The sequence below is a fragment of the Terrapene carolina genome, unplaced genomic scaffold, assembly GCF_002925995.2.
Source record: "Terrapene carolina triunguis isolate 2854851 unplaced genomic scaffold, T_m_triunguis-2.0 Scaffold111, whole genome shotgun sequence".
Taxonomy (NCBI): Eukaryota; Metazoa; Chordata; order Testudines; family Emydidae; genus Terrapene; species Terrapene triunguis.
Window position 1 is genome coordinate 1,876,786 of NW_020664462.1, and position 7,891 is coordinate 1,884,676.

The window sequence follows — 7,891 nt, forward strand, 5'->3', positions numbered from 1 at the left end:
AGGAAATTTTCAGTTAAAGAGCCTCTGCACCACAGGAAGCTAATGAGCGGAACAGCCTCCTACTATGCAAATGTTCTTTTATTGCATTTCCTTTTCCATCATGGTGAATTACCGAGCGCTGTGTCTAAAGGCTGGAAGAGATTTTGCTTTTGCATAATCACTTCCATGTGGGTGAACAAATCCCGCCACAAGCATCTGGCTGTGGAATTACGCAGTGCACAACGAAGAGCAGTCAGAGGGGAAATGAGACAGCCACTGAGCCAGCTTTCAGGTGAGACACCGTTATCTAGTGGTCTGAATGCACGACTGGGATGTGGGATCAGCTGGGCTCTATTCTCAATCTGTCCACCGCTGACTTTGGCCAAATCACTGCACTGCTGTGCCTCAGTTTCCCTCACCTATATGACTGAGTTGACTATCACCCACCTGCCAGGACCATTGAAGGTAAGTGCTTCTACCATAGTTTGAAGGTGTAAAATGTATTAAAAGTAGATCAAGAGTCAGAAGTGGTGGAAAGCAAGAAAGAGTATCAGTTCCATGGGGTGTTGGTAAAACATGATCTCGCTAAAAACATTACCCAACATGATGGCTCTGACTCTCCAAAGCCAGCAGGGCCTGTGGTGCGACAGCATGAGCCAGTGTTCTTTGAACTACTACACATTTAGTACATGTAGCAACAGTAAAGTGGTATTGTCACCCCATCCTCTTAACTCAGCTCCTTTGTGCTGAAGCAATAACGAACATATGATCGATCCCATGTCATAGGATGCCCTGCTATGCAAATGATCCCCCCGCCACACACACACACACACTAATACGTATTTCCATCCAGCCACACATACTTGGACCCCATTTGTTTTATTGACTCCAATAATCCATGTACAGGCCACCACTTTATAACAGCATCCCTGGCCAGATTACCTGTGGGATCACATTACAGACTGAGAAGACAGCCTGGATTCAGCTGAGTTTTGCTAGATTCCCTGTACATATTTCACACGCCTGCCTGCACAGCACTTCACCTGCAAGAATGTTAGTGACACACTGATAGCAGAAGACTGCAACTAGACTAGGTTTCCACCACGCAACTTTTCCTAGAATAGGAAAGGAACCTGCTTATAACGCAACAACCTGTACAAGCACTGTAATTAAATCAGAACGCACTGCCTCGTCGGTGCCCCGTTACACCTCGTGAGACTTTAGAACAAAACCTCTGACCTGGGCAGTAGTTTTGCTGGCGAAGGATTTAGAAAGAAACAGCAGCAGGGTTGGCTGCCGGAGGTAACCTGGTTGTTGGTTCAGCTAGTCTAGATTCCAAACCAGATGTCAGAGATGCCAGACTTGTTCAGCAGGTTCTGCATTCTTCTGTGCCCTTCCTACACTGCATTTGAAAGTATGCTAGCAACAGTCATTTAAACAGCTGTTGCTAGCCCAGGACTCCAGATCAGTGTGGGAAGGAATAATTTTTATTTGAAACACATTCTAACAACAGCACCCGTCATACCAGGACATCAGACACCAAGAGATCAAGCAGTTCTGGTATTGGTGACATCTCCAAATGATGGAACCTTATCTATCTATGGTACTTATGTGGCTCCCCACTACCACAGCATCTGAGCACCTCATAATCTTCAATGAGGTACAGAAGTACCATTATCCCCATTTTACAGACGGGGAACTACAAGATAATCAAAGATCCCAATTTAGGGTATTGTCACATGTCACCATTCAGCCAATCACTATGTATAAAAAGATCCCCTCATGTTCAATACAGGATAACAGTAGTTAGATGTAAAAAAATCTCTCATCAAACCCAACCGCCAGCAAAGACACCAATAAGCATCTAGAGCAACAGAAGGAAAAATGCCCTACTGGAATCAGTAGGGCCAACTGGTAGCTTTAAAACAGAGGGAAAATGGCATCAACAAGAAATTTAAATAGAGCACACCGTGGTATTGTGCTTTAAACTCAGAGGAGCCAGGTGGATTTTTTGGACTCCAATTTCTTACATTCCTTTAGCTTTTCAAGGTATTATCTGCTGTGGATTGCCTCCAGCCTGGCATACATGTAATTTTCCTGGATGGCCAGTGAAAGGGAATGCTGTTGATTAGTTCGAACTATGCAGAGAACTACGCCCTACTCACAACCTTTACTGCAAGACCCAAGGGAGATCTAAACCATGAGCTCTATTTCCTGTCTGCCCGGGAGGGTTTAAATGAGGCAAGTTTATATTGACAAAAAGCCTTGCTGCTAGTATACAGCTCTGATTCCAAAGATGAAGACAGACTACCCGTGTAATTTCTCTTAGGAACATGTAGAAAGAGACAGCCTAAAAACACTCGTTTCAGATGAATTCGAGAATCACCTATTAGGTCTATTTGCCGTAGGTAAACAATGATAAAAGATACCCCAGGAGGACAGAAGTACATTGCTTCGGGTGATGCCGCAGATTTAAATTCAATGCAAAGTAGACGAAGCGTTCATCTCAGTGTTTTGGGGAAGAGTGCCTAGCTGAGATTAAAAAATAAATCGGATTACAGTCTCAAACAGCTGTAACCGGAATGGGGACATTTTTATAATACTGCTTCTCTGAAGATATAATTCAGCCAACATTCTTCCTTTGGGTTCTTAGCTTCCAAGTATGAGGCCACCAGAATTCCTACAAATCCTTAAGAATGTTGACACTTGAGGGCAGCTGTAATAGGGTAGCGAGAACCAGGACATTGTGTGCCACCATCCCCATAGCATATAAACACTGCCCTTAACACATTCTAGTCAGTCTTCAAAGACAGTCCCGTTGTCCATGGACTTCTTTGGCACTCTTGTTCTTCTACTGCGTCGTTCCCTTTTTGATCACCACCCCTGTACGCAGTAGGTTTCAATTGCAACACCGTTGCCTGAGCACTCTCGTACCTTTTCCTAATGTTTCAGAATTTGTTCTGGGACACCAGTGCCCTGCTCCAGTTTTGGACATTAATTCTGCCACTATAGGGACACCGGTCTCCAATCATCCCTTCCTTTGTTCCTTTCATACCCAGGGCCCCATTCTACAAACCCTTATTTACATGATTATGGGTCTGCAGAATCCGGCTGATACAATGTAAGATTTGTTAATTTTTTGATCCAAGCACTTTAAAAAATTGAGACTTGACTGTAAGCATCTGAAATTTGCAAAAGCCAATGTAATGTAATTGTAACCTTAACATCAACTTCGTTTTTCTAGGGATTTGTTTTAAATGTATTGGGAGGTGTGTGTTATAGTGGAGGTTGGCTAATCCTTGAATGAATTGTTATTTTAAATTGTGAGGGTGCCTCGAGCTGGAGATAATTGGGGGCATAGGGGGAAGTTCTGTCAAGGACACTGGAACAAATCTGCATTAAGAAAAGTTGCAATGATCTTCAGCGTCTGCACAGAGCACACAGGTGCAGGGTTGTGTTGTTGGGGTTAGGATTTTTTAGGTCTCATCTGAAATTATACGCATAATAAACTGCACGGAATTCCATTTATCTACCATGGAAGGATGAAGGAAAGTTCTGATATCTTTATGAGTCTGTTTTCTAACATGCTCCACAACTACAGACAATCAGATCTGTGCATTTATTGATGTGAAACCCTTCTAACACCGACACAGCTGACTTTGGGATAAGCATGATTAGGATTGTCTGAACCACTGGAGCAGAACCAACAAGTCTATCTGCAGTCAATTTAATCTGGAGACGTTTCTGATAAAGGCTTTATTCTAGCAAGGTTACACGTCAAGTGAAGGTATATCATTTAAGTGCCGCATAAGAATAGGATATCCTGCCACACCTGTCCACTTTCAAATATTCTAATCAGTCATATGCAATTAGTAGTAATCTGAATGAGGCCTTCCTACTGTTCCAGTCCAGGTGACAAACAGCAACAACAGAAATTAACTCTGGTAGAACTAACTAGTGTTAAAGTGGTGGGAGGGGGGCGTAATTTCTGAAAGAGATATAGTTTATAGAAAGCACATGTCCCGGCAGGCTATTCTTCAATCTTGATCCGTCTCAGCTTGGAGATCAAGAGAGATATTGGGACCTATAGCTTTTGTAAGACAGACTTCTGTAATAACAATGAATGCTGCTATAATTGGCTCCATTGTATATAAATTGGGTGCAGTCCTTGGGCTTCCAGCAATATGCTAATGTGGCCCACGGTTTTATTTGAACCTTGGAACGAAGCAAAAAAGCAAACTGTAGAAATCAGACCCGTCCAGACGACGTTTATCCTAACAAGGTATCTGTGTCCGAGAAGGCTTAGTAAGAATGCAAACCCTTGTCAATTGTTTTTGGTTTGACTTAAAAGTCCATTGGGTCTCTCCAGCAGAGCTGAGCAAGAATGGAGTCTAACCTCATCGTAATAGCTAATTTCTTCAGTTAACTGTAATTCTTGGTACCTCCATAGCACTTTTCATTTGAGGATCTCAAAAACACCATTAGTAAAGCTTCAAACGCCCCTGTGAGGGATGAGCAAGAATGACCACTCCCATATTACAGATGAGAAAAAATGAAACAGTGAGATGAAGTGAGCTGGCCAAAATCTCCCCAAGCACAGCATTTCTAATCTCTCAATTCATCCACAAAGCAAATCAATAGCAGAGCTACGTGACTAGAACCCAACACCACTGGCTCCCAGTCCCCTGCTTTTACCATTAGACCACATTTTCTCCTTCCACTGTTCTTCCAAACAAACTGCCCCAGCAAGAACCACACCGCTTTGTCTGAAGGAAGGGAACATGCCAATACTACCACACACCCACCAGCTTGAGAAATGAAAGAATTTACAACACCAAGATCTCCTTCCTCTAGGGAACAGCTCCTAACGTCACATGACCACCCAATAAAACTGTTTTTATACCCAGTTCCTGTACAGAACCAGAGGGTCGCACACCAAAAAAATCGAATCATTAAGTTTCCGTTTAAAAAACAACACAGCTGTAACTAAAGAATTATTAAATCGTATCTGACTCAATGGGTTATAATCCCTGAAGACCGCAGTACTGCAGTTTGTACTGCTGAAGTTACTAGGCCATGCCATCTTTTGCTTAGGGATGGGCTAAATGCATGAATTTCATCACTCCTAAACCTTTTCAAAGCTGCTAAAGAAGTTTAAATGATCCAAACACTGTTCATTTTCCTGTCCCTCTGCACTCCCTAGTTCTGTCTATGAGAAAGCAAGAGAAAAGCTGCTCCTGTTGTAGCTGCAGACCAACCTAGAACCCCACATCTCACAAGATATCTAGTTTGAACCTAATTTGCAGATAAGCAGTTTAAAGCAAGCACTAGTTCTCAAACCACCAGAGGCACCCAGATACATGGCGGTCAGGGCAGTATAAATGCCTCACAGTAGTCAATGGCAAAACACCTGTCAGTTTCCAGACAGTGACATTCCTGGTAGTTGTACTCTATTCTAGAATTCGGTCAAAAAAGCCTCGAGAAACGCTGAACGCAGAAAAAAGAGCCCCTCTTCGCCTCTGGTGATTCTCTGGGGTAAAGTGAACTGATCTACTTCACTGACAGTACTAACATTGGAAACCTAGGACACATCTTGTCTGTTAGGAAACTCGCCCCAGCGTAACTAAAATTGATCTAGAATAGTTGCACTGGTGCAAGATTTCTAACAGACAAGGCTACAAAAGAAGACAGAAACAAAGAACAAAGCAACCCGAAGAGATTAGAGCAGTGGGAGATACAGGGAACTAGGAAAGATTTGGTTCCATTAAACATAAATCCCCTTATATGGGAAAGGGAAGTTAACAGCACAGTGATAGAACAGGGAATATATCCAAGCAGCCACGCTCCAGTTGATTTTGTCTCCTTAAAGACAGGCTAAAATTTTTCTTCATGGAACCAAGTAACTTAGTTGCCCCAGGGAAGTATAGTAACGCCTCACTTACCGTTGTTGGTTAATGTTTCGTTATATTGCTGATCTATTAGGGAACATACTCATTTAAGTGGTGCAATGTTCGCTTATAATGTCGTTTTGCGGGTGGGGGCTTGGAACTAGGGTGGGCCGCAAGCCCCCTATTAGCTCCCCTCCACCAACCCCACTGCCTCCCGCCCGCAAGCCCCATGGATCAGAACTTCCCCCCTCCTGAACGCAGCGAAACAGCTGTTTCATCATGTTGGGGGGGGGGGGGGGGGGGGGGGGAGAGGAATATAACTACAATGTTAAGCGAGGAGTTACTGTAGTGGAATGGGGGCTGGGAGGAGAGGTGCCCACAAAATGATATCTAGTTTAAGGTGGGATCCACAATCTGGAACAGTTTGAGAAAGACTGGAATAAGGAATGGTGTTACAAGCCCCTGATCTTAGCAACCCAGACAAATCCTTTATGAGCCCTCAATGGGCACCTTGTACCCTAGCAGGGTGCGCTTCTGCCAGACATACAGCTTAACTTCTGGCCCAGAAACCTTGTGTTCACAGAGATAATCATGCGGAGCAGTGACAGACTTCCCCAAACCCAGCTTAGAATAATCAGAGATTTGACAGATCCAGTCAAATCAGCACTTCTTTGTCTAATCGCATCTAAACCAAGCTGCCATCTGCTGCTGAAACAGCACCATGGTCTATTGAGCAACCTGAATTGCAGCGGCAGTGATTCTCAGATGAGAAAACAAGTTGGAAGAGAAGTGTTGGTACAACGTTCAAGTTACCTTACAGGTTTCTTTTGGCAATGATCATTTGAATACTGCTGTTTGTTAATCGTGCACTTTTCCATTAGACGAGTAGAGGTGTCAAATACCCGGCCCATTTATGTGGCTTTAATGACACATTCAGATTCTTTCATTTTAAAATTAAAGTTTCTAGACATTGTGGTTGTGAAGGTATTTTTTTCAAACATGAGCCAAATGTAAACTGATGTAGTGTTGTCGGCCTGAGGCCACGTCTACACTACAAAATTAAGCTGACCTAACTTATGTCAGCATACAGCCGCCGCAGTAATTACATAGCTTGTACGTGTCTACACTTGGCTCCTTGTGTCGGAGGTGCACGTCCTCACCAGGAGTGCCTGTATCGACCGTGCTGTCAGCGTGGGACGGCTCCTGAAAGCCAGTAACAGTCAACGTAAGCAACGCAGTGCCTCCAGTGACACCACGTCGACCTAACCACATCGACCTTGACTCCACGCCACTCATGGAGGTCGAGTTATTAAGTTGGCGTAGCGGGGCCGTTACGTCACCAGGAGCCAAATTTAAGATTGACACTTCCATAGTTAGGTCAATGCAAGGCAGTTTACATCAACCTAACTCTGTAGTGCAGACCAGGCCCGAGTGTAGACGCGATAAATCGATCCCCGATCGCTCTGCTGTCGACTCCTGTACTCCACCGCGGCGCGAGGCGGAGTCGACGGGGGAGTGGCGGCAGTCGACCCCGCGTCGTGAGGATGCGAGGTAAGTCGACCTAAGATACGTCGACTTCAGCTACGCTATTCTCGTAGCTGAAGTTGCATATCTTAGGTCGATCCCCCCCCGTGTAGACCAGGCCTATGGCTCACATACCTGTAGCATTAAAGGGCCAATCCTATGCCAACCCGTTACTCTGATTTATGGGTTTAAATCAGTCTCTCTCTAGTATAACCACCACTACATTTTGTGCGCGTACAGATCCCTGATTGTGGGACCTAGAAGCTACTGTAACACAATAAATATCTCCAAGCAGCAAAAACATAAGCTCCCTGAGCAATATTAATTTGTAGCATGACCATTTTAATTAAGTTTCCTGCTTCACAACAGTGCTCGCCAGTCTTGCATTAGAGAGAATTGCAAGACTGATAGCAGTGGGAACATCTCAAATTAACAAATATTTCCTACGGCACCTCAATGGAGAACTCAAAACTATTTATGGGGCCACTCCTGGCATGCAA